This window comes from Xenopus laevis, chromosome 2L (assembly GCF_017654675.1).
Source record: "Xenopus laevis strain J_2021 chromosome 2L, Xenopus_laevis_v10.1, whole genome shotgun sequence".
Taxonomy (NCBI): Eukaryota; Metazoa; Chordata; class Amphibia; order Anura; family Pipidae; genus Xenopus; species Xenopus laevis.
Genome location: NC_054373.1, coordinates 60,113,587 through 60,141,085, shown reverse-complemented (window position 1 = coordinate 60,141,085; position 27,499 = coordinate 60,113,587).

Sequence of the window (27,499 nt, the reverse complement as noted above, 5' to 3'; positions counted from 1 at the left end):
AGTTTAGTTCTGATATTTGTTGGAAATATTAAAACTCGGATTCACAATGAAGCCAACTGCAAATCTAACTGTAACGGTTGGCACCATGAATCTAGAACCAGTGCCAAGCACCCTGGTCTCGGCTCGTGCTTCTGCCTGTAGCAGCCGCCTTTGGCCTCGGGAGGAGCCCTCAGCCAGGTCCGGACTGAGAATTACAAGGCTCAAAAGCAGCACATGATAAATCACGGGCAATGAGTTAATGAATGGGATCCCTTTAAATACCCTTTTGAATTTCGTGCCATTGCGTGCAATGGCGGCCGAAGAGGAGCGGCGCGGCGGGCGTCCCTGCCGATAGCCTGGCGGGCGTCCCCGCTGCACCACTGGACCTCCAGGGTGAGTTGTTTTTCTCACACTAATTTTCAAATGCAGTCACTGCATACTATAATTTTGTACACAATAGGCTCCAGAAAGAATTCATGGCTTTGCTGATTCCCAAACATTATATATAAGTTCTTTCCTGGAGAATTTGTTCCCCCACTTATAAATTTCATTTGACTCTCCACATCATTAGAGACATATGAGAACTGTCATCTGGATTTGTTTGTCTGAAAGGCATCAATATAAAGATTTTTCTAATGATCTTCTCTTCCGTGTGAAGTTACATTTGTTGGAAAGATGTTTCACCATCAACATACAAAGTATTTTTTTTCAATAAGAGAAGTCAAATTATGGAAGCAAGGTGATGATGATAGATTTATTATGGGGGTTTATACTGTATGTGGACTGGATGTCTCTGCAGGGTAAAGTTCATCCTGGTCTTGGTTAGGCCTCCATAGTATATGTTGTTGACATCAATCTCATGACCAAATGGCAGGACAAGCAATGTGGTTTGATCACTTACCCTTAGAGACTTCCATCAACCTTTGCAGAACATGAAGGAAACTCCTCAGCTACAGCCAACTACATCAGCAAAGAATCACAGCTGCTAATCCTCTTGTTTATCTAATGAGTAATCTATATTCAACCTGCTTTAAAGATTGTGAACATGTCACGTTTTCATATATACAAAATGGCCCCTCAAACAGCAGTTCCTGGGTTGCAAGGAGTTTAGAGTAGGTTTTTTGAGGGAACCAGGACTTTAGAATAACTTGTGGGGTGTTTTGCCAGAAGCCTACATTAAAGGAGAAGGTAAGTGTTCTTGCACTTGGGGATGACAAATGTTAGGCATCCCCAAGTGATTGTATTGACTTACCTGAAACCCCGGGCCGGTGCTCCTATCAGCAGAAAACTGCACCGGCCCAGGGTTATTCCAGCATGCACCACAAAGCGATCCTCTTCCTGCTTCTTTTTTCTTCAAATCTCCCGGGGCAGACGCATGCGCAGTAGAACGAAATAGCCGACTTTTAATGACTATGAAGATTTTCATTCATCCAGGTCATGGTATATCTAGTATAAGTAAATCTAAAAACAACTGGACTTGCTGAGTAATCAATGAAGACGTTTCACTACTCATCTTCAGTCCTTTTTTTTTTTTTTTTTTTAGATTTATCTATACTAGATATAGCCGACTTTTTAGTTAAAGTTCGGCTTTTCACTCTACTGCGCATGCACAGCCATGCAAAGAAAGAGGAAGATGAAAGAGAATCGCTCCATGATGCTCACTGGTATAACCCCGAGCCGGTGCCGTTTTATGCTGATAGGAGTATCGGCCTGAGGTTTCAGGTAAGTCAATACAATCAATTGGGGGTGCCTGACATTTGGCACCCCCAAGTGCAAGAACACTTTCCTTCTCCTTTAAGGGGCAGATTTATCAGGGGTCGAATAGGAAATTCGAATTCAAAATTTCAAATAGTTTTTTTTGGTAAAAACACACAAATTTAAACTGGGAATAACCCAAACGAATTCGAAAATCTAATTCGAAATTTGAGATTTATCCTTTACCCTGGGAATAATTCGACTATTCGCCAACTTAAACCTGCCGAGTTCATGTATAAGTCAATGGGAGAGGTCCAGTGACCCATTTGAAGATGTGAATAGCCTTCCTGACATTCACGGTTTTTTTTGGAGAAAAAACTCGATTCAAGTTTAGTTGAATTCAATTTGAATTCGATTCGAGTTTTTGGGTTGGTAATATTCGTTCAAGTTTTAGATATTCGATTTTTTTCTTAAATAACTTCCCAATCAAATTTCGAATATATTTGAATTTATTAGAGTTAAAAAAAAATTCACATGAATTCAAAATTCGACCTTTGAAAAATGGGCCTCTAAATATAAGAACAGATCCTCTTGAAGATATGGGCACATGAAGACTTACAGGTTATAGTAATACCAGCAACACTATATATAGTGAATAAAGTACCCCCTCTTGTAAAATATAAGGATATTATAAGTTACCGAGGAGTTTCATGACCATATAAAAGTACGAGGCCGAAGGCCGAGTGTTTTTATACAGGTCATGGAACTCCGAGGTAACTTCAAATATCCTCATATTTTACAACAGGGGGTACTTTATTTATTATAATACACACTCTCAGTGAGTCATGTGACAGAAATGACATCAGAACTCACCGTTTATAACTGATGACATCAGTACTCACTGTTTATAAGGATATAATTTACAAGATATTCATGGCTTTTGTGTATTATATAAATATAAAAACTATACCAATGTCCATATATACATTGAGACTTGGGATACATCAATTAGTTAAACTGGTAGCTTAACTTCTGTAGGGGTGGTTGCTGCCATGTTTTAACAATATGACATGGGCAATATGAATAAAATAATGCAAAAAATATTAATGATTTTGACTCATTTATTTTCACTTAAATAAGCTCCAATATGCAACTAAAATTACGAACACAGTTTAAGTTCAACGTTATAGAACGCTATTTCTAAGCAACTTTTCAATTAGCCTTCATTTTTAATTCAGCCTTTAGTTTTTGAATTATTTGACTTCTACTTCTGACTCAAGCTTTCAAATGTGGATCACTAACCCCAGGTATCTAAAATTGCACACTGGAGAGCTGCTGAATAAATAGTTAAGTAACTAAAAAAAACACAAATAATAAAAAAATTAAACCAATTGCAAATTGTCTTAGACATCACTGTCTATATACTAAAAGTTAATTTAAAGGTGAACAACCCCTTTAACACGCATTTATAAAAAGACAACATATTCCACAACACTGTGCAATAAATTGGTTCATACATTGAACATACAAAATGTGCCTAAAAACAGCCAGTAAACTTTACAAGAAATAAAGAGGGCCCTCCCAAACAAGCTTGCAATCTCGAAATTCATCCATCATTTTATTTCTCTCTCCCTGAATGTTTATAGTACATCTATGTTTTTTTTTTAAAGCAAATGTATAATAAGCTCTAGGACAAACATAGAATTATTTAGTCCACGTTAACATCATATGCAAATCTGTTCATAAATGTGGAATGTTAATTTTGCCCCAGGAATGCTTTCATTTAAATATGATAAAATGGCCCTGCCATGCATAATACCATTGTCTGCCTGATCATCTTTATTATACATCGAGCCAAATTTATTACGTAAGACACCATTTTTGGTTCTAAATGCATTTCAAAATATTCAGCTGTATTGTGTTCATGATCACCACAGATAAGCACATTAACTGCCTACTTTTTCCTGTGTAATCTGCTGCCCTCTAATGGCCTGCACTGAACTCACACAGATACTTATTTTTACATTACATATTATTTATATATATATATATATATATATATATATATATATATATATATATATATATATATATATATATATATATATATATATTCTACCATAAATAGATATGGTACAACAAGCCTTGCCTTACCAGATGAGTCCTTGTAATGGTGTCCCATAGTCTGTAATCAGACGAGAAATCCATCTGTTATGATTCCCTAATGTAGAATACATTGGTGAGCTTAAGAACCCTGTGAAATTTGGCCTTTAGTACAGGTGTGCTTGGTACACCCCCACCCCAGGCCTAGAGCCATTAGGAGACTCCATGGGCTTAAAATTTATAATTTCCTAAAACAAAATAACTGCAGAATAAAGGAGCCAAAGCACAAACCTACCATGTAGGGGATGAATGTAAATCGAATGGGTCTACCTGTAGCCCAGCGTCTGCTATAAAGTCTATGGGATTTGAGAAGTCCCTCGTTAGAATGTTACAGGTATAAAAAGTAAGGAATTCATTTCTTATAATTACAGCTGGTAAATGCTGCCCATTCAGACTAGTTTATAGTGCAGCAACCCACAAGAACCAATCAGAGACCTACTTTCCTACTGCCTTAAGACTAATGGGCACATGCTGATCGATTGCTATGGGTTACAGTCCTGGTGCAAATTAGCCCATTTTAATACAAGAATAGGACATGTTATCCAGAATGCTCGGGACCTGGGGTTTTCTGGATAACGGATCTTTCCATATTTTGGCTCTTCATACCTTAAATCTATTAGAAAATCATGTAAACATTAGATAAGCCCGATAGGCTGGTATTGCTTCTAATAAGGATTAATTATATCTTATTTGGGTTGAAGTATAAGCTACTGTTTTATTATTACAGAGAAAAAGGAAATAATTTTTAAAAATTGTATTTATTTGATTATAATGGTGTCTGTGGGAGACGGCCTTTCCATAAGGCAAACAACATCACTGGAGGATAACTCCTCATGGCAATACAGTAATTGCTGCAATCAGACCAATCAATGACTCATTACAATCTCCTTTTGGAAGGGAATTCCACAACCTGAGAGCCCACACAGTAAAGAAACCAGTCCTGTATGTACTGGCACCTCCATTCTTTCAATGTCATTGGAAGTCCCCTCATCATTTCCATAATCTATTGGATAAATACACACAGGTTTTTCTAATTACAAACCCAATTTGGAGGCTCGCCACCCTTCTATTCTTCTTTTTAACACACTCACAGTCACTGAACAGTCAATTTTTGCACTCTATAAATAGATTCATATAATAATTTGATTTAAAATTTAATTTCCTATTCATTGATTTTATTTTTAACACATACTTTTGTTAATATAAAGGGAATCTAGTTTGAAAAAGGGGGATGAATCTTGGAAGAAGCACCTTTGACCCCCACCCTGAATTACCTGGAGCAACAATTAGAGCAGCTGTGTGGATAGCCATATCAGAGTTATTTCTACATGATAAAATCCTTATGTCTATTTCATTCATCCAGGTCATGGTACATCTAGTAAAGGGCTTATCCTTCTGTATAAGCCCAAAAGGGAGCACTCAGTGGCTTCAAGAAAAGTGACACGATAGACAGACAACATGTTGAGTTGACTTCATAAATTAAAATGATTTATTATGGCCTGTTTACAACTTCTCCTTGCTACAAGAAATTGTGTAACAAAATAAAAGGGGCATTGCATTCACCAATTTTCATGTCAGATCAACCTTATGCTATCTGCTGATTGGTAATAATGCATTTTATTTATATTTCCCAGCTTTAGTACTGACTAGACGCAATTGAAGTAGCTGATCTAATTTGGCGTACATAACAAACTAGTAGTGTCTGCTACTAGTAGTACATTCTTTATAATTACCAAAAGATGGATTATATGACAGACCATGATAAGACAAGATAAGTGAAAACCTATAAAGGCTGCCTTTCATCTGCCCTTTATTCAGACAGCATTGGAATAATAATACACCCCAGGAGCACAATGACTGCCACATTCCCTCGCAGATTTTACTATCCCCCTCCCCCACTTTCAGGCCCGGATTTGTGGTGACTTGAGGCCAAAAAGGCCCGGGCTTAGGGCGGTAAGACAGTAGGTTGGCATGCCATCCAGCCACATTCTAAGAGGAGCTAATCTGCAGGGGTTTGCAAGTGATGTTAACGGGTGCTAGGACCCTGTGGCGCACCATTTCCGGGCGATAGGACCCTGCGACGTGAAGCAGCCTCGGGGCGGGGAAGAATGGAATCCGGGCCTGCCCACTTTAAGCCTTATGCATATAGCCATGACAGGCCCACATCGCCAGCAAGGTGAAACTAGATGCCATCGTCAACTGCCACCTCTTGTGGTATTCACTCCTTATTACTCTGTGCCTAGGGAGGTCCAGTAATTTGCAAGTTGCACGTGTGTAAACCTGCACAGAACATTTTATTAACCCTACAGTTGAAGATTCCAGCTATCTTCTGTATTTTCCAGGTGTGTTTGGCTTCCTTACCCATGAAAGAGAACAATGTTTCAATATGTTGAAAACATCCATCATATTATTTAATTTTTACTCTCTAGGAAATAATTTTTATTTGGCTGCTGTACATGGGAATTTTTTGGAAACTGCAGCATAAAAGGATGTGTTCAGTATAAAAATAAAAACTGGGTAAATAGATAGGCTGTGCAAAATAAAAAATATTAGTTAGTTAGACAAAAATGTAATGTATAAAGACTGGAGTGACTGAATGTCTAATATAATAGCCAGAACACTACTTCCTGCTTTGCTGCTCTCTTGGTTTACACTGATTGGGACAGTCCCTCTTTTGGCAGCTCATCCCGCAGTCCTGTGTTTGTACTGGAAAATCCAGATTTCTCTGCACTGAACAGCCAAAAAAGATACAATGTTTCTAACTTAATTGGCTCTTGGCAGAGAGCCCAGAATAGATACCAAGATACATTTGTAACAGTTTTGTCCCTTGGGAGAAGTTAGACTCACAGCTTAAAGGGCAATTCACCTTCATTAGTAAAACTGTAATAAAAGATAAAAACTACAGAAATGTGTTCATACTTTCATAACCTGGCAAATTTTATAAAACGAGCATGGTAATTAGGGGGTGTGGCTGCAAAAAGGGGCATGGTCAAAAATTTTGCATGGCAAATTTTTTTGTCCCTCTTTCCGTTTCCAGAATGTTGGGAGATATGTATTGGTTACCAGGCAGTAACCAATCAGTGACTTGAGTGGGGGCCACATGGGTCATTACTGTTTACTTTTGCATCTGAGCTGCATGCTAAGGATCAATTGCAAACTCATTGAACAGTTATGTCCCATGTGGGCCCCCTTAAAGGGGTGGTTCACAAGAGCAATGTCCGTGAAACTCTATATAGACAATTCCTCAGCAGTTTTTTATGTGAAGAGACAAGGAGGAACCTGGAGTCACCCTCTGTTGAAAGCAGTGTTCCAAATTTTGAGCTGGGTGAAGTAGTAAATCATCTGACTGCAGTTCATGTTCCGGATATTCGCAGTTAAAAAGCGGACTATATCAGCAGAACAGTGCTGTCAAAGCATGGATGGAAGCTGCATCCAGAAAGTTTTCATTACTGCTGGAAAAAAAGTATCTCCCAGTGGTGGAACTCATGGCTACCGAGGAGATTCTTACAGTCTTCTTTTCAAGAAGTTTCAGTCCACTAGCCCAGGGCACAGATGCTCTCCTACAATCCAGAACATTTCAACTGGCCTATGTTTTCCCACCATATCCTCTACTCGTTCAAGTTCTTCTCAAGATTATCCAGGAGGAATGGGATATGATTCTGTGGTAGGTACACTGCTAAAAGCAATGCACTCCACCTCTAAAACATACTATAAGATCTGAGAATGATTCCTACTTTGGCACTTACAGAAAACAACTTTTTTTTTTGTACATATTCTAGTTCAGGTTCTGGAATTCCTGCAGGAGGGGATAAGCATACAGAATACAGAATACCAACTTCTTTGCCATTATTAAAGTTTGCCCTGCAAAGATAACTCTATCACCTCCTTGGCATACAACCCTATGTGAGGCCTCATTTGAGCCTTTGAAAGAAGCATCATTGTGGAAAGTCATCCTGCACTTGGGGGTACTGAATGTTAGGCACCCCCAAGTGATTGTATTGACTAACCTGAAACCCCAGGCCGGTGCTCCCATCAGGAGAAAACTGCAACCAGGGTTATACCAGTGAGCACCACAAAGCTATCCTCTTCTGGCTTCTTCTTGCTTCCAATTTCCCGTGCAAACGCATTCGCAGTTGAACTAAATAGACAACTTTTTAGTTAAAGTTCTACTGAGCATGCGCAGAAGAAATCGGAAGATGGAAGAGAAGTGCCTAACATTTGGCACCCCAAAGTGCAGGATGACTTTCCTTCTCCTTTAAAAAACATTGTTCCTAATAGTAAGTGTTTCAGCAATAAGAGTAAGCTTTCGGCACGCCTTTTTTATGAAGACTCAAGACATCTCTTTTTTGCCAGCTAATGTAATCCTAAAACCAATTAATTCCTTCTAAGGGCTCTTACACATGAGCGTTTTTACCTGCGCTCCCCTGCCTGTGTTTTTATCTGCGTTCCGTTTTTCGGCGTTCAGCCGCAGGGGAGCGCAGGAATAGACGCATTTCATTATTTCAAATGGGGCTGTACTCACACAGGCGCATGTAGGCGCCGAACGCAGGTCGAGACGCAACATGCTGCATTTTTCCTGCGTTCGGCGCCTACACGCGCCTGTGTGAGTACAGCCCCATTTGAAATAATGAAATGCGTCTATTCCTGCGCTCCCCTGCGGCTGAACGCCGAAAAACGGAACGCAGGGGAGCGCAGGTAAAAACGCTCATGTGTAAGAGCCCTTACCCAAAGTTGTCTCTACCTTTCACCTTGCTAATATATGCAATACATTGGAACAACCAATTTAGCTGGGACACAAGGGCCCAGGCCACTGCATTCGTTCAAATGTCTGCAGTAGTTCAGCTTGTGCTTGATATACCAATTTATACCTATGTTCTACTGTATCTTATAAAATAATCTGCTAATTTTAGAATAAATATCCTGAGTAGTGCAATCATCTCAATCACTCTCAGCTCAGAACAAAACCCTTGATATCCAGTCACTGTGAAGGTGCTAAATTCCTTGTGGCTAATTATCTTAAAGGGATACTGTCATGGGAAACAAAAAAAATTCAAAATGAATCAGTTAATAGTGCTGCTCCAGCAGAATTCTGCATTGAAATCCATTTCTCAAAAGAGCAAACAGATTTTTTTATATTCAATTTTGAAATCTGACATGGAGCTAGACATTTTGTCCATTTCCCAGCTGCCCCATGTCATGTGACTTGTGCCTGCACTTCAGGAGAGAAATGCTTTCTGGCAGGCTGCTGTTTTTCCTTCTCAATGTAACTGAATGTGTCCCAGTGGGACATGGGTTTTTACTATTGAGTGTTGTTCTTAGATCTACCAGGCAGCTGTTATCTTGTGTTAGTGAGCTGTTATCTGGTTACCTTCCCATTGTTCTTTTGTTTGGCTGCTGGGGGGGAAAAGGGAGGGGGTGATATCACTCCAACTTGCAGTACAGCAGTAAAGAGTGATTGAAGTTTATCAGAGCACAAGTCACATGACATGGGGCAGCTGGGAAATTGACAAAATGTCTAGCCCCATGTCAGATTTCAAAATTGAATATAAAAAAATCTGTTTGCTCTTTTGAGAAATGGATTTCAGTGCAGAATTCTGCTGGACCAGCACTATTAACTGATTCATTTTGGAAAAAATTTTTTTTCCCATGACAGTATCCCTTTAATGATCACAACAGGTCAGCAGATTCCACTGGCCCCATTACAGAGACATCAGCCTAAAGTGATAAAAATCTGCAGACGTGTGACAGTGCGGCTAGGGGCCAGAAGCAGATTTATTAGATAATTTTCAAACATTTTTCGGAAATAAAACTTTTATATGTTATATAAGCAACATTATTATATATAAGCACTGTAAAGCATGTAGTGATGTGGGTACCTATAATCTAGCATAACTGTTATTTATGGGTAATAGATGCAGGAAAGAGCTGTGCAGAAAAAGTGTGAGCACCACCACCAGGAAACTTTACCTCGGTGTATCCAAAATATTCTTCACGGTTCCCCTGTTAATATAGCATGTACTGGAGAATTCTAAAGGCATCGTTCCCACAGAACCACATGTAGATAGGGACCTCTGAGATTCCAGTTCCCTGCCAGCCAGATAGAATGTAGTAAAGACAGGAGTGGGCAGCATTGTAATTGCAAACTGCCTGTGCGGATTGCCCCTCCACATGTGTATGGGGGTCATAAGTCAACTTGGAGAAGGTTCAGTAGTCTAAAATAGTAAATATTTTACCATTTTTATTGATTATGGCATTATGAAAAGTTTCAAAAATTTTTTGACTTTTTTATACCCACAATATAAATTTTTTTAACATTTTAACATTTACAGAAATGCACCGTATTCTGACTGCAACAGTCAGGCACAAAATGTGCATGTGATACCAGAGATTATGGCTGAATTCCGGTTTCATGCGTTCATGAGTAGAATTCTTTTCAATGGGGCTGTAATCACACAGTTGCATGTAAGCAACGAACACAGGAAAAATGCAACATGCTGTGTCCCAACCTACGTTCAGCGCTTACTTGCATCTGTGTGAGTACAGCCACATTGAAAAAAATTCAGTGCGTCTACTGCGGCTGAAAGCATGAAACCAGAACGCAGGGGAGCGCAGCTAAAAACGCAAGAAAAAAAAAGTATGTGCAAAGTGTGCAGGACAAGGACAGTCAGGGCCTGTAAAACACATCTTTAACAGGTTATGGTGGGAAACTCTGCACACCCTGCATGCAACATTAGCCTGTCCCTAATTTCTCTGCTAGTAGCTTATTTATATTTTTGGACCCAGATCTGTCTTTAGATGGTCCATATATTTGCAACTGCCAGGGTCTTATATGTTATAGAATGGCCACATCCTAGCAACTTTTCAATTGGTCTTCATTGTTTATTTTTTTATTGTTTTTTCTTTTTAATTATCTGCCTTTTTCTTCTGATTCTTTCCAGTTTTCAGAAGGCTACAAATGTAGCCTTTTACTCATATTTCTATTTAGGCCCACTCCTATTCATATTCCAGTCTCTTATTCAAGTCAATGCATGGTTGCTATGGTAATTTGAACCCTAGCAACCAGATTGCCAAAACTGCAAATGGAGAGCTGCTAAATAAAAAGCTAAATAAATCCACAAATTAAAAAAATGAAAAACAATTGCAAATTGTCTCAGAATATCACTCTCCACATTATAGTTATAGTTTTGGATGAACAACCCCTTTACTTTTGGGATTTGCAGAAATCTGTTTTCTAGTTGTTGTTCCTACCATTCTTAGCACAAAGGCCAATCAAATAAGGATTTTCAAGTGCTGCTCAAAGCAAGGAAAAATTGGTAAGGTTTTCAAGAAAGATCTGGTACTCCTTCAGTGATTAATACACAACCCAGGGTGCCTAGATCTTTATCCACATGCAGCTGGGATATGAGCAAAGACTTGGCATTACCCCCAATACAACAGCTGCATTCTTGTACAACTATTAGAATCAACAGGCAATGTATGTGTGATCAATGGAAATGTATAGTCTGCAACCTACTAATTACTGAGTAGCAAAAACTAAGCAATAATATCTGCCTGCCAATTAGTCGTTTTACTCAATAGCCAGTAGCTTGTATACCAGTGGAGTTAATTATTCAGGCACTGTTTAGATGCACAATGAATACTGACATTTACCCTGCATAGCAGCTAGCAGCGGAAATATAAATCCAGAAAGGGATGTCTGCAAAACAATATTGCTACAAATCCATCCTAGTTAAATAAATTCACAGTAAAACATTTTTTTACATAATACATCAGTTAAACGGAGTTCCTCCAGCCGAGTCCTGCATTAACATCCATTTTTCAAAATAGCAAATAGATTTTTTTTAGATTTCAAATTTGAAATCTGATGTGGAGCTAGCCATGTTCTTAATTTCCCAGATGCCCACAGTCATGTGACTTGCGCTCTGATAAATTTCAGACACTCTTTACTGCTGCATTGCAAGTTGGAGTGATATCACCCCCTCCCTTTCCTCCCCAGCAGCCTACCAACAGAGCAATGGGAATGTAACAAGATAACAGTTCCATGACAACTGCACAGCTAAAAATGTTCTTAGCGGTAGATATGAAAATAGCCCTCAATAATAGAACACATAAGCCTGACCACTTGTGATATGCAGGCCTGCCCGAAACCCACGGGTCAGACAAGTTGGAGCCGACATCAGCACTAGATTGTCGGCTGTGGGCAGGTTCAGGTTGAGCTCTTCCTTCCTCTTTTCGCAACCTGAAAGTGGCCATACACAGGCAGTTTTTTTTACAGCTAATATCATGACTGTGCAAGAGAAGAGCCCCCTGCTAACTAGCCAGGCAGGATGTAGATTCAATAGGTGGCTGGTATTAAAGAGCACCTTTAAGCCACAGTGTGCCTGCCCACTCACATGGACTCTGCTATCTTAGACCCTCCATGTCAGCTAAGGACCCTCATGCACTTCAGAATGTCTTAATGGATTTTTATTGATTGTGTGCCCCTGAGCAAGTCACGATTGGTGATTCTCTTTGCTAATTGATGAGCTGTTGAAGTCTGTGATCTTATAAGTGTATTCCTTTTTTTAATAAAGGAATATTTTTAAGGAGATTAGACTAAGGGAGCGCGCCCTTCCTTCATTTTGTTTTATAGATATGTGCTGGTCGACCATGCGTTTTTTTTTTTGTTTTTTTTTAGATCAACTGATAGCGGCAAAGTTGTTTTCCATTGGGACTTTTGGAATACGCATTGAATTACAAATTTACTTACCTATCTTTGGATTGTAAAGGATTTTTGTTGGTTTTGGTTATATGTAAAAATATTTTTTTAGCCATTTTCAGCCTAAGTATAGTGCCCCCTTAATATTAAAACCTTCCTCTGCTGTTCTGCCTTGTTGTCAGCCAAACTGAGCAACAAAAGTTACATTTACTGATACAAGAAGATTCAACATTAAAGGAGCCATTAAACTGGGCAGGAGAGGAGACAGTTCCTGCATCAAAACATGAAACTTTTTACATTTACTCTGGTCATGATCCTGTTCTCTCTCCTTCAAATCTACAAGTAAATATTATGGAAATGACTTGTTGCAGCCCCCAATTTGTGTTACTATAGCATCAGAATGATGCCCTACCTAACTTATATGCAGACATGCTGAACAGGTGGCTCATCTATGCTCACGTGAAGTCACTGTGGGTCCGATTTACTAAAGGGTTAAAAATGGCCGTCAAAAGCGAAAGTTTTGACAGAAATCGCTTCCGCAGGCACATCGCCATTTTACTAACAGGTGTAGAGGACAATTCGCTACCAAAAGAGGACATCACTAGTGCAGTTTCACCTCCTATCACCAGGCAAATTGGTAATAAACTGCATAACTGCTGAAAGTAACAAAATAGTTGTATATCTTGGCAATTAAGTTTGGTCTTTAATTGTGTCAGGGATGCAAGACAGCCCTCAACTAGTAAGTCATCGAGGTGTCTGATACCTAGGTGTGGCCAGTAATGAAAATCTGCAAATTGTCTCATATGTGGCAGGTTAGAATTTCCCCAAAGGTTGTGCCTTGCATGATAGCTTAAGCAGAGGAGTACATGCATTGGCTTGTAGCTGTGCTCATACTTTAATTGGGGTAGTTATCATTCCTGGCAATGGGGGAAGATCACACCCTCATCTGTAAGATGAATTACATATAGCTTTTAAGGATCCCACAATGCTTACATGTAAATTTGTTGATTTACAAATTACTATCGTCTGGGTTAAACCAATTGTGTATATAGGATAATTGAGAGGCAAAATAGTAATGTTGTAGGTGTGGAAGGACAAGGCCCCCTTTGTCCCTAGATGCAGAAAGAATGAGCCCATATAAAGGAGATATGCTCCCTATTTATTTTCTTTAAAAACTGGTGAGTTCCATAATGAGTATAAAAATCTTGGTAAGTATAGCATTTTAAATAGGTTGACCCTACCCTATAAAGTCATTGGTAGTTTATTACAGTGTGGGTTAACAGTTTTAACTTGTTTTTATTTATCCATAGGCAACTTAGCACCCTAAATCTCAGTCAGTAGTGAGGGGCCAGCACCTGCAAGGAATAGTAGCACATAATCAGAATACAATTTCACTCTTTCCTGTATATTGCAAAGTGGGATTCCCTTAACTAAGGTTGTTTGCCTTAGTTTTGCTGCCAATAGCTCAATGGCCAGTGCGAATAAAAGGGGTGACAAGGGACACCCTTGTCTGGTACCTCTCCCCAACTCAAATGAGTGAGGGGTTTCCTGTACAGCAACTTGACCGATGAGATGAAGTTGGGACAACAACCACATTTCTCCAGAATTTGCCTCAGGTATGATCAATTGACCAAGTTGAATACCTTCATTATATCTAGTGAGGCTACTGCCCACGTAAAATGATATTAGGTGGCCAGTTGAATGTGTGTGTATAAATCATCTAAGATTAATGGAAGTAGCTTTATGAGGCATTAACCGGTCTGGTCTGGGATTAGGGATGTAATAAGATTTATTAGCCTATTTGCCAACAATTTTGTAAGTATCTTGGCATCTGTATTAATCAAAGATATAAACCTATAGGATTTATATAAAAATGGGTCTTTTCCATCCTTGAGTATTAGAGTAATTATCGCACTGTAGTTGAGGAAGGGAGTTCTCTGATCAGGGATATATGGGGCAAATGTTTCAAGACGTATGGGGTATTTTTGATTGGCCAGCAACCTATACCAGGCGGCTGGTATGCCGCCTGGGCCGAGAGTTTTATTAGCTTGGAGATCTGCAATAAGAGAATCGATTTCTGCTTTTGTAAGTGGGTTGTCTAGGAAATTTGCTTCATCAGGTGTCAGTTGAGGGAATTCAATACCTTCCCAGAACTGCTGCAGGCTAAGTGCAGAACTACAAGGTTGGAGGGATTAGATTCTTTTAAAATAGTCAGCAAACATGTTTTCCATAGCTAGAGGTTCTGTAGCTAGTTACCCAGAGTGGTTCCTGAGGCCTGAATTCACTTTAATGTAATCTGTCAGTTTTGCCTTATACACCAGGGTTTTACTGTTTTTATCACTGAGGGCAAACCTGCATTGTCTAGAGCAGGCTGCCCAACTGGTGGCCCCTACATGAAAATCTACCTGCTGTGTCTGCTTACCTTGTGTAAACTTTAAAATGTATCACTACAGACATTAACTGGCCCCTGCATTGTTTAAACCTCAAATTCAGACTTTAATCCCCTGTATGTTTACACATGGAATCCCCCCTGCATTGTTCACACTTATAACACCTCTATTGTTCACACCCCTAAAGCTCTGTACTGTTCACACCTGAGACCCAGACTGAAAATCTTAGAGTGGTCCTGATAGGTTTCCCTGTCTCCTGCTCTGTTCTGCCTGCGCTATGCTCCCTGTGTGTGCCATACTCTGCCAGCCCTATGCTCCCTATGTGTGCCATACTCTGCCTGTTTGTGCCCTGCTCTGCCTGTGGAACATAGGCCTGGTATTTGTTCTCGGGGCTTGTTAGCATTTGAAACATATTGTTAAGGGCCCCTAAGGTGTTTAATCATGTGCTAGGGGAGCTGTGTTATCCACAGGGGAGAAGGAGGCATATGGATTTAAAGGAATAGTTCAGCGTGAACATAAAAACTGTGTAAACAGATAGGCTGTGCAAAATAAAAAATGTTTCTAATATAGTTAGTTAGCCAAAAATGTAATGCATAAAGACTGGAGTGACTGGATGTCTAACATAATAGCCTGAACACTACTTCCTGCTTTTCAGCTCTCTAACTCTGAGTTAGTCAGCGACTTGAAGGGGGGCCACATGGTACATATCTGTTCAGTGAGTTTGCAATTGATCTTCAGCATGCAGCTCAGATTCAAAAGCAACAAATATGACCCATGTGGCCCCCCTTCAAGTCTCTGATTGGTTACTGCCTGGTAACCATGGTAACCAGTCAGTGGAAACCAAGAGAGTTGAAAAGCAGGAAGTTGGGCTATGTTCTGTTATGTTAGACATCCAGTCACTCCAGTCTTTATACATTACATATTTGGCTAACTATATTAGAAACATTTTTTATTTTGCACAGTCTATCTATTTACCCAGTTTTTATTTTTACACTTAACAATTCCTTTAAGGTTATTCTTAATAGACTCAACTTTTTTCACATATTAATGTGGACATGGTCTTGTGTTAAAATGGGTGTGGTTTAAAGTGGGTGTGGTTTAAAGTGGGTGTGGCTTAAAACCCTGGCTTCCATTATCGGCCCTCCATCATGTAGGCCAGAAAAATTCACAGAAGTTGGACAGCACTGGTCTAGAGTATAGTACTTTACTCCTAGTGTTATCTGAGAGCAGTCTTGGTCTCCCTGGGCCTTGGATAGTATGTCATGATTCTCTTTGGATATGGTGTGGCAATAAGTCTGTTCTGCTTCAAACAGCATATTTTCTTCAGCTTTAATATTTGCCTTTTTGCCCTCTATAGTTGCATGTATAATATCAATAAGTTCCACTAGATACTGCCTTAGATGTTTCCCATACCACTAGGGGTGAAGCTGTATTTTGGTTAATGTCCCCGTATTCCCCAAATTCTTTTACACAGGTGTTGGCCACGGTTTGATCCGTAAGCCATACTGGGGAAAGGCACCAAAGTTGCCAGCAAGGGTGGTCCTATTCGGAGTTCTACCCATAATGGGGAGTGGTCTGAGTAATGTAGGTAAGTAGGAAATATTGTGGATATTGTAGTATTACATAGCGACCGTAGAAATCATTATGGACATTTAGTAATTCAAAAGGCGGCAAGATATACATGAACGACCCAATTTTTCTTAAGGGCTTACATTTTCTTCCCTGTAAAGTGGGTCTCATGGAGTAGCACAATGTCAGGTTTGTACTTATTGATATGATTAAGAATCAGTGCTCACCCTGGAAATATTTAACGGAGTGATCAAAAAGGCTTAGATGAAAATTAATTCAGTTATCTCTCCGTTGAACGCTGTTTTTTCAGTGAGGGCTAAATCCTCCCCAGCCAGCAATCAGGCTTTTTAGCCCTCAGTGAAAAAACAGCGTTCAACGGACATTGATTACAGGTAATGCTAAAATGCACATAAAATATAAAACAAGTTAGAGACCGCCATTCGGGGTTTACCTTGACGTGGTATGGTGGCTTATCAATTTTATGATCATAACTTTGTAACAAAATAACCCCTGTTTTGGGTACATATGCAATAGCATTTATTATACTTATATATATATACTTTAAAGCCTTTAGAGTGCTCCCACAACCCCCCTGTTTTGATATTATATATATATATATATATATATATATATATATATATATATACATATATATACATATATATATATATATATATATATATACACACACATACACACAGTATATTATATACGCATACATATTTTACTGGCTAACATGGTACAGCAACTACATACATAAATATATTATATATATATATATATATATATATATATATATATATATATATATTATATATATATATATATATATATATATATATATATATATATATATATATACATATACATACACATACATACATACACATACAGAAAGGCAATGCTTGGGGAAAGTGGAAGAGTAAATTAACACTGGCAGATAACAGAAAATTTTAAACCATACTTACCGAAATTTTCCTTTCCTGATAAGTAACATGGCAGTGGTCACTCATGGGTTAACACCCCGCTGGAATGTGAGGACAGGAAGTATCAAGCTAATAAAACTCCTCCCCCAAGACTCCCACCTCGTCTTTATTATACTGTTGGAATTGTAGAACCTTGGGAGGGGTTGTGACCACTGCCATGTTACGTATCAGGAAAGGAAAATTTCGGTAAGTATGGTTTAAAATTTTCTGTTTTCCTGATCCTCACGTGGCAGTGGTCACTCATGGGAAATACCAAAGCTTACCAAAAAATCAAGGGAGGGATTAATGCAAAAAAGTATTATTTATTATGTAGCGGAGACAGCCTCCAGTACTTTATGCCCTATATTAGCTTGGGCTGCTGAAAACACATCCACCTTGTAGTGAGATATGAAGGTGTTAACTGACGACCAAGCAGCTGCTTTGCAAATTTCTTCAGGGGAAACCTGAGCCCTGAATGCCCAAGACGTTGATAACGCTCTAGTAGAGTGCGCCCTTAAACTCTTCGGACTAGCCATTGCACTTAAGGAGTAAGTCTTGCTGATGCAGTCTTTGATCCATTTGGCTAAAATGTTCTTAGAAGCTTTTTTACCCTTTCTGGTTCCTTCTGGAAATACGAAGAGAGCTGTAGTACTTCTGAAACTTTCAGTTCTTGTCAGATAGCATTTGAGACACCTGACAACATCCAGGTTATGCCATAGAAGTTGTTCCTCATTTTGAGGATTAGAGAAGAAGGTAGGTAGCACCACTAGTTGATTGATGTGGAAATTTGATACCACTTTAGGCAAGAAATCGTCATTCAGTTTTAACACCGCTTTATCTGAAAAAATGGATAAATTTTTCTCAGCCATTGAGAGTGCATGTAGTTCACTGACTCTTTTAGCTGACACAATTGCCAGTAGAAACACCATCTTCAGTGTCAAAAAACTTAGAGGTATTTCTTCAATAGGCTCAAAAGGATCAGTCATCAACGCTTTTAACACTAATGGTAGATCCCATGGTGGTACTTTGTCTCTGCAGCTTGGTTTAAGGTGTTTAATGGCTTGGATAAATCTGATCACCAAAGGATGAGAGGCCCATTGTATTGACGTTAGGGCAGATAAAGCTGATATGTGACTTTTTAGTGTATTGATACTAAGTCCCTTATCCAGTCCTTGTTGAAGAAATTCTACTACCGATTTAGGTTTGGGATGGAGAAAACTCCCTCCCTGGGTATTGCACCAGTCAGAGAACACACCCCAGATTCTATAGTAGGTATTGGATGTAGAAGGTTTCCTGGAAGCCAACATTGTGTTTATCACTTTCTCTGAGAGGCCCTTTTCTTTCATGATTTGCCTTTCAACCTCCATGCCGTTAAAGCTAATCTTTCCAGGTTGGGGTGCACCAGAGGACCTTGAGATAACAGGTTGGGGATCAATGGAAGTTTGATCGGGTGATCCAAGGCCATCAAGAACAATTGTGGAAACCACGGTCTCCTCTGCCACCACGGCAAAACAATGATCACATCCGCATTGTCCTGACGAATCTTCCTGAGAACCTTTTGAATTACAGGAAATGGAGGGAAAATGAATGCCAGGGGAAATTCCCATTTCTTCGAAAAAGCATCCATGAACAGGGCTTCCTTCTGTGGGAACCTCGAGCAAAACGTCTTTACTTTTGTGTTGGTTCTGGTTGCCATGAGATCTATTAGGGGGGTTCCCCATATCTCTGTTAGTTTCTGAAATATTCTCTGGTTCAGAGACCATTCTCCTGGATAGACTTGACTTCTGCTGAGAAAGTCTGCTTCCGTGTTCAGTTTCCCAGGAATGTGAATAGCTGTTAAATTGGTTAGATGTTTCTCTGCCCAGTAGAGAATTTTCAAAGCGATTAAGAGCAGTGACGGACTCCGCGTTCCTCCTTGTTTGCTGATGTACTTGACCACTGAGGAATTGTCTGAAACAATTTTTACTGGTTTCCCCAGAATCTGTTCTTGGAAAGCTAGGATAGCCTTCCATACTGCCATCAGTTCTTTCTTGTTGGATGACCAGTTCTTTGCCTGTTGAGTTCAATGGACAAGAACTCCATCTAGGTGGGCCCCCCAGCCTGAAGCACTTGCGTCTGTAGTAATCTTTACCCAGGTTGGCTCCTTCAAACTTACTGCTTGATTTAGATTGTGGGGGTTCTCCCACCAGGTTAGATCTTTCATAGTGTGTGTACTTAGTATCACAGATTGTGACGAATTCTCTACCTTGTTCCATTGGAGTAGAAAGTCTTGTTGAAGCATCCTTGTGTGGCTCATGGCCCATTTGACCGCATCCATCGTGGAAACAAACTTCCCTATCATTTGTTGACACTGTTTTACGGATTTCTTGTTGTTCTTCCAAAAACTCTTTACTGTTTCTGTAATTGACCTTATTTTGTGCCTTGGGAGAGATATGATTTCCTTCTTTGTATTGAAGATTACGCCTAAATAGTTGAGCTTCTGAGTTGGGACTAGTTGAGATTTCTCTAGATTTACTATCCAGCCGTGTGTTTGTAGAGTCTTCAGCACAAACTGAGTGTGGACTTGTAATGCTTTTGGACTTTGACTTTTCACGAGAATGTCGTCTAAGTACGAGTATATTTGAATTCCTTGTAGTCTTAGGTGAGCGATAACTGGTGCTAGTACTTTTGTGAAGGTTCTGGGAGCAGTTGACAGGCCAAATGGTAGGGCTCTGTATTGGAAATGTTGGTCGAGAATGCAAAATCTGAGAAACCTCTGATGTTTTCTTGTTACTGGTATGTGGAGATAAGCATCTGTTAAATCGATCATCACCATCCAGTCCCCTTGCTGGACTTCTAGTGCAATGGTTCTGACAGATTCCATCCTGAAAGTTTGGACATTGAGTAATTGGTTTAAAAGGAATAGATCTAGAATCGGTCTGTATTCTCCTGATTTCTTCTCCTTCAGAAAGAATATAGAATAAATTCCTTTGAATTTTTGTCCTTGTTCCACTCTTTGTATGATCTGTTTTTGTAACAGACTCCTCAAAATCTTCCTTAATTGTCTCTTGATTCTGTGATTCTTTGGAGCACTGGATTTTATGAAGAAATCTTGTTTTGGCTGATGTTTGAATTCCAGAGAGTATCCTTCTGAGATAATGGTTTTTACCCATTTGTCTGATGTAGTGGTGGCCCAAACATCTTGGAACTTCATCAACCTTCCTCCTACTGACGATGATTGGGCCTTCGTACCTTCATGCTTGTTTTTTATTGATTCTGTCTTCCCTTTTAAAAGGACGAAAGGAATTACCCTGGTTTCCTTGCTTCCTCCAAGAGGGTTGATTGTAAAATCTTTTGCCCGGTCTATAGGATCTGGCTTCCTGAAAAGGCTGTTTATCCCTGGGAGTCCTGAAGTTTTTCTTTCCTCTTCTGTCTTGAGGAAGAAATGAGCTTTTCCCAGCTGAAGCTTTAGATATGATGTCATCAAGCTTTGATCCGAATAGTAATTGGCCTTGAAAAGGCAGTTTACATAAGTTGTGTTTAGATGGATTGTCCGCTTGCCAATGCTTAAGCCAAAGAGACCTTCTAGCTGCTACAGCTAATCCCATACTTTTGGCTGACCATCTGATGACATCCAGCGATGCTTCTGCTATGTAATCGGTAGCCAATTTGACTACTTGTAGGTCATCCAGAATTTGCTCTCTGCTTATTCTGTTATTTAAGGACTCTTCCAGGTTGAGTAACCACAGTTTTGTGGCCCTAGCAACTGAGGTAATAGCCACTGCTGGTTTGCATATTGATCCTGCAACTGTATAAGCCTTCTTTAAAGTGTTGTCCTGTCTTCTTTCCATGACGTCTCTTAGGGAGATGCCCTCATCCACCGGAAGAGTGGTTTTACGTGCCACCCTTGTGATGGCTGCATCCACTTTAGGGGGTTCTTCCCAATCCTTTATCTCTTCCTTATCAAATGGATACATCTTGCTCATCTTTTTGGTGACAAAGAACTTTTGGTCTGGTTGGTCCCATTGTGTCTTGATTTCTTCTTTGATCACCTTGTGTATTGGTAAGAGATGATTCTTCTTCTTTTGACACTTGAACATTTTGTCATGTCTGGTAGATGTATCTTCTTCCGAGTCTAAGTCTAGAATTTTCCTAAGAGCCAAAATGAGAGGTTCAACTTTTTCCAAGTCGAAGTTAGAATCTTTGTCTTTATCTGAATGCACATCAGTTTGGCTATCCTCAGATGAGTATGCTCCAGACTCTTCGGAATCAGTTAAAGAGATGGGTAGTTTAGCGGTTTTAGCAGGAACACTGACTGACATGGTTTTAACTGCTTTTTCTGTGCCTTTGGAAATAGCTGAAGCCATAGAATCCACAAAAGACGTCTGCATCCAATTCATGAGATGGGAGATTTGGTCTGAAGTGTTGGGGCCAGCTGCATTAGATAAGCAATCTTGGCAGAGTCTTTTATTTTCTAGGGCAGTGATCCCCAACCAGTAGCTCGTGAGCAACATGTTGCTCTCCAACCCCTTGGATGTTGCTCCCAGTGGCCTCAATGTTGGTGGCCTCAATGTTGGAGGCAAGTTTTAGTTGTATAAAAACCAGGTGTACTGCCAAACAGAGCCTCAATATAGGTTGACAATCCACATAGGGGCTACCAAATGGCCAATCACAGCCCTTATTTGGCACCCCAAGAACATTTTTCATGCTGGTGTTGCTCCCCAACTCCTTTTACTTCTGAATGTTGCTCACAGGTTCAAAAGGTTGGGGATCCCTGTTCTAGGGCATAATGGTCGCAAGCTTCACATTGCCTTCTGGAGATTTTCCTTCTGTGTTCCTCCAGTTCATCATTGTCCCTAGGGTCCCTATTAAAAATAAGGACACATTAAGCCTCCAAAATCAACAACATACATATAGGCATGCATATACATATATACATATATATACACAGACATCTATGCCAAAAAGCACAGGCTTGTATCAACTCACCCCCTGTGAGCAGAATGTGACCTTCTGTGGGAACTCATAGCTGCAAGAACAAGCAAGCATATTAGTAAGCCAATAATTCAGTTTGACACTGATGTTAGGCAGGTAAGTTATTTACCAGTTGTTTCTGTCACTTACTGCAAGGCTAGTCAGTGGTAACGGCGGGCAGAGCATCGCAGGAACGCCAGGAGCACCCTAAAAACTTTCGCGCCGGCTTTTAAATGGTCTCCGCATTGAAAAACCCGAACTTCCGGTTTCGCGTCATGCATTCCAGGCTGAACCGCAACGCCATTTTGATTCACCGCTGAAAGCTAATACACGCTTACCTGAATAGTTCCCTGGTCCCAGCAAAGCATGCCTCAAGAGGACTTAAAGCCTAGGATTGTGAAAGACAATCCCCATATGCCCAGGTCACTAAAAGGGCTCCTGGGAACGGTTGGCAATCAGCGTTACACCAGGACTTCAGCAGGAGGAGGCAGGCTGCTGGCACATAACGTAGATTCTCCTCACTCCAACAGGATAAAAAAAGACGAGGTGGGAGTCTTGGGGGAGGAGTTTTATTAGCTTGATACTTCCTGTCCTCACATTCCAGCGGGGTGTTAACCCATGAGTGACCACTGCCATGTGAGGATCAGGAAACAGTAGTTTGAGTAAAAATTCTATAGTTCTAACCACTATTCCCCCTGCACACAGTTTAGGTGGGGGGGGGGGGGAGTTCAGGGCAGAGGGGGAATCTGGAAAGCAGTCAGCCAGAAAGTTTTTTTTTTCCAAAGTGTTTTTTATTGTTTTCACACAAACATGTCATATGCATACAATAAGTAAAAACATAAACCAGCCACTAACTTACCCAGTTTTTCCAGAGCCCAGAGTGAAAGACAGTGGAACAGTGGGCAGGTCAAATCAATGTGAGGGTGCCTGTAGCTCTTAGGTTGTTCTGCTGTTCTGGCGCTCGTTTGCTCTCCCCTGACAAAGGAAGATAACCAGCAGGAGGCGGGCCTCAGATTGAAGACTATCGGGCAAACTTCTGTAAGTGTGCAGGAAGGAAAAGCTGCTCCTGGGTCCTAGTGGTGAGCGGTCTGCCGGCCCTGTGCTTCCCCCTCAGTCTGAGCAGCAGGGTAGTCCACAAAAATAAAATGCCTGCAGCTTACAAAAACGGGCGCAGTGTTTAATGATTGCAGTGCTGCATCAGGCAGCCCATTTAAACACAGGACAGAGCGGCCCCTCGGGCATTTGCCCGAATAGGCAGGTTATCAGTCCGGGCCTGTCCCACAGACTCCTTTATAATCAAATAATTCAATTTTTTAAAAATGATTTCCCTTTTCTCTGTAGTAATACAATAACCTTATATAGGTACCTGATCTCAACAAAATATGTAATTTATCCTTACTAGAGGCAAACTAATCCTGTTGGGTTTATTTAATGTTTAAATATTTTTTTAGTAGGCTTAAGGCAGTGCCACCCACCCAACTTCTGTGGTACAGAGGGCCGGCATATTTCTGCCCTACGTGGTGGAGGGCCAATGACGGAAGCCAGTGTTGACTATTCCCCCTTTTTAAGCCATACCTACTTTAAGCCACAGCCATGGTAACAGACAAATTCACTAAAGCACAATGCGCCTAACGTTAGCGCAAATTCGCCAGCGTGACATAATTTTGTTACTTCGCCGATTTACTAATGGGTGCTGGCGGAAATTCGCTAGCAAAGTGGACCTACTCTAGCGCTACTTCGCACCCTTACTCCAGGCGAAGGGTCAACGTAACTACGCTAATTCACTAACTTGAACGTTACCTCTTGCGCCAGACTTGCTTTCGCGACCTCAGACCAGGCGAAGTGCAATAGAGTAGATAGGGATTGCTTCAAAAAATTGAAATTTTGAAATTTTTTCTAAGTCCCAAAAATGCTGGCGTCTTTTCCTTTTTTTTAGTGGTAGGCTGAAAAAGATCTTAATTTTTTTGGGGGCACCCTCCTTCCCCCCTACATTTCCTAACAAATGACACCTAAACTATACAGTGGGCACATGTATAGGGCAAAATATCAACTCTACTTTATTTAATGAAGCTTTCCCAGCCTTGTGTAGTGTAATGTATTTGCTGCTACATATACGTCCATTCAACTTTAACTTGGCGCTGTATGCAAATTAGGCATCGCTAGCGTAACTTCACTTTGCTCGACGAATTAATGCTAGCGCAAATTCGCTACCGTTCACCTCCCTGAGCACAACTTCGGATTTTAGTGAATTAGCGGCTCCCTGGCGAAACTTTGCCTGGCGAAGTGCGTGCGAAGGCATCGCTAGTGCATTTTCGCTGCTTAGTGAATTTGCCTCAAAATGTCATGGCAGCAGACAAAAAAAAAAAAAAATTGCTTAACAGAAAGCCCCAGGTACCGAATATTCTGGATAACAGGTCCCATACCTGTACTACCGTTTGCACAAATGATAAAACAACATTTTAGTGTCAGGGCACAAACAACAGTTCATCAAGTAGATTTTCTGCATATGACTTGTGAAATCAATACACTGAAACAGACATGCCTGTTTATTTGTTGCAATACAATGTCATAAATGTAGTATAAAATCCTTGCATGCCACCAACAGTGGCAGCTCAGTGTTTCCAAAATACTCATTAGCCCATCAATCAAGTTTCACACCACTGGCTACATTAGTAGGTGTGAAATCTAGAATGTAAGATCTCTTCTACATCCCGCAGCATTTCTGAAGTTTACATAATAGAGATACAGGTATGGTACCTGCTATCCCAAATGCATGGGACCTAGTGTCTTCTAGATATTGGATTTTTCCATAATTTAGATTTTCACACTGAATATACTAGAAAATCAAGTAGACCTTAAATAACCCCAACAGTCTGGGTTTGCTTCCAATAAGGATTAATGGGGTTGTTCACCGTTCTATAACATAATAAAAGTTACCTTAAAGGTAAACCACCCCTTTAATTACATCTTAGTTTGGATCAAGTGTAAGGTAATTTCTCCTCCCTGGCTAGCTCTTATAGAAGGCAGGGAGGAGAAATAGAGTGCCACACAATGGATCGTTGCTCTGTCACCTTTTCTGAAGAGGAGCGCAAGCAGAGTATCGGTAAGTTATTTCTTAATAAAGACTTCGCAAATTTAAAGTAAAATGTGTCTTGGTGTTTTTTCCCCGTTATGTGCAAACTAATTTTTTTAAAAAAAAAAATCAGTTACTGGTCCTTTAAAGAGAAAAAGGAAATAATTTAAAAAAATGTATTATTTGGATAAAATAGAGCCTGTGGCATTTCTGTAATTCTGAGCTATCTGGTTAACGGGTTTCCAGATAACTTCTCATACCTGTAGTTATAAGCACTGATTATATTGCACCAGAAACATGTAATAGATAAAAATGCTAAATATCTTAGGATTTTTTTCTTTATGCTAAAAATCAGGTCACATTAGTATTGTGCAACTATGTAGAAGGTCCTTATAATTTATTAATTTATCATGGTGACATATGCTGTTGTTACCTTTAATATCCTTTGCTGCGTCCAGTCATTAAAAATTATGAATGTCGCCAGAAATGCGGGGCAGAGCAGCAGATGAGCTTTTAGAAAGGTCAGAACGGAGATGTGCAGAGCTGTGAGAAATAATCTTCCACTCAATCTCACACCAAGTAAAACAGACTATAATTGCCTAATATTTCAATGATTGGAACTGGTTATGTTTTATGGTTGCGCAGCTCCTGTAATTCGTACAAAAATAATTACGCATAAGCAGTGTTTATCTCAGCCAGAGAAGCGGCGGAACAAGTCCAATATGGGGGGGGGGGGAACGTGAAAGGTGTCTTTGGGGCAGTTATATATAAATATTAAGAGGGATGTAGTTTACATATTTCAACTGAATAGAGCAATAGGGGCATAGAGGTGCTGTCACACACAGGCCGTTTCATTTCTCACAATGCATGAATATTTTTTACTAGCCCCAAAGAAAGCAATTGGCCTGAAACAGTCCATCTTATAGAGTAAAACTAAAATGATCTGACAAGTGCCCATTTCAGCACTTGACAGGGAACAGCTACCTTAAAAAAAAAAAAAAAAAAAAAAAAAAAAAAAAAAAATCGCACAGGTGCTATGGAGGACTATTTCAGAAGCATTACCAGTGTGTTTTTCTGGGGCAAGTGTTTAAAGCACAGCCCTGTGTGGCATTGCCTTTCTCCAATCAATTAGGTTCGGATATGGACTATTTGACCACCCTAACTTTTCTTTGTTCAAATGGACCGGTCAACCTAAAAAATACCAAATTTGGTTTATGAGGTTAGTCAAGCAAAATAAACTTCACTTAAACGTTATAAATTATTTAAATCTGTTTTTTTGTTTAGTCTTGGAATTCAAAATCAAGTGAAACAGGCAGCAGCCATTTTGTGGACACTGTAATTAAGGCAGGCTTTAGACCATGCCAAAATCTTGTTTATGCACCAAAGTGGGCCTTCTGATGCCCATACCCTGGCTACAAAATCAAATGTTAGAGACGGAGGGGGGAGAGGAGGGGCAGGCAATATATGATTGACAGCAGAAAGTTTTTTAAATGTGTTTATAACCTGTATGGTTGTTTTAATTGAAAAAAATTGTAAAAGGACTTTTATAACAGATTCAGGTGTGGGTGAGAGGTGCCCTTTAATTCTAACCATCGGTTGCCTGCGGTTCTCCCCTTAGTTTCACACAAACTACATATACATGGGGTATTGGCTAAATACAGTGTAAAACCACAATTTCCTCACTGCTGTAAATGGTCATTTTCAGGGCAGTGCCATAAAATGTCCAAACTGAAGCACTTCCATACATCAATAGTGATATGGAGGATAAATTACTTTCTGCAATTCTTGCACTTTAAATTGATAGTGGGGAACAGTAGGGACTGCACATTGAGGTATAAAACAGTGTTAGAAATAATAGTTTCACAAAAGTGTTCATATAGATATAATAAATATATATATATATATATTAGACAAGTTCTGTATACAGTATATATATTTTTTTTAAATTACTACTGCTTCATGTGTGTATCCCTAGTCAGTCAACTTCCATGCTTGCAGGGTGGGGGAGAACACT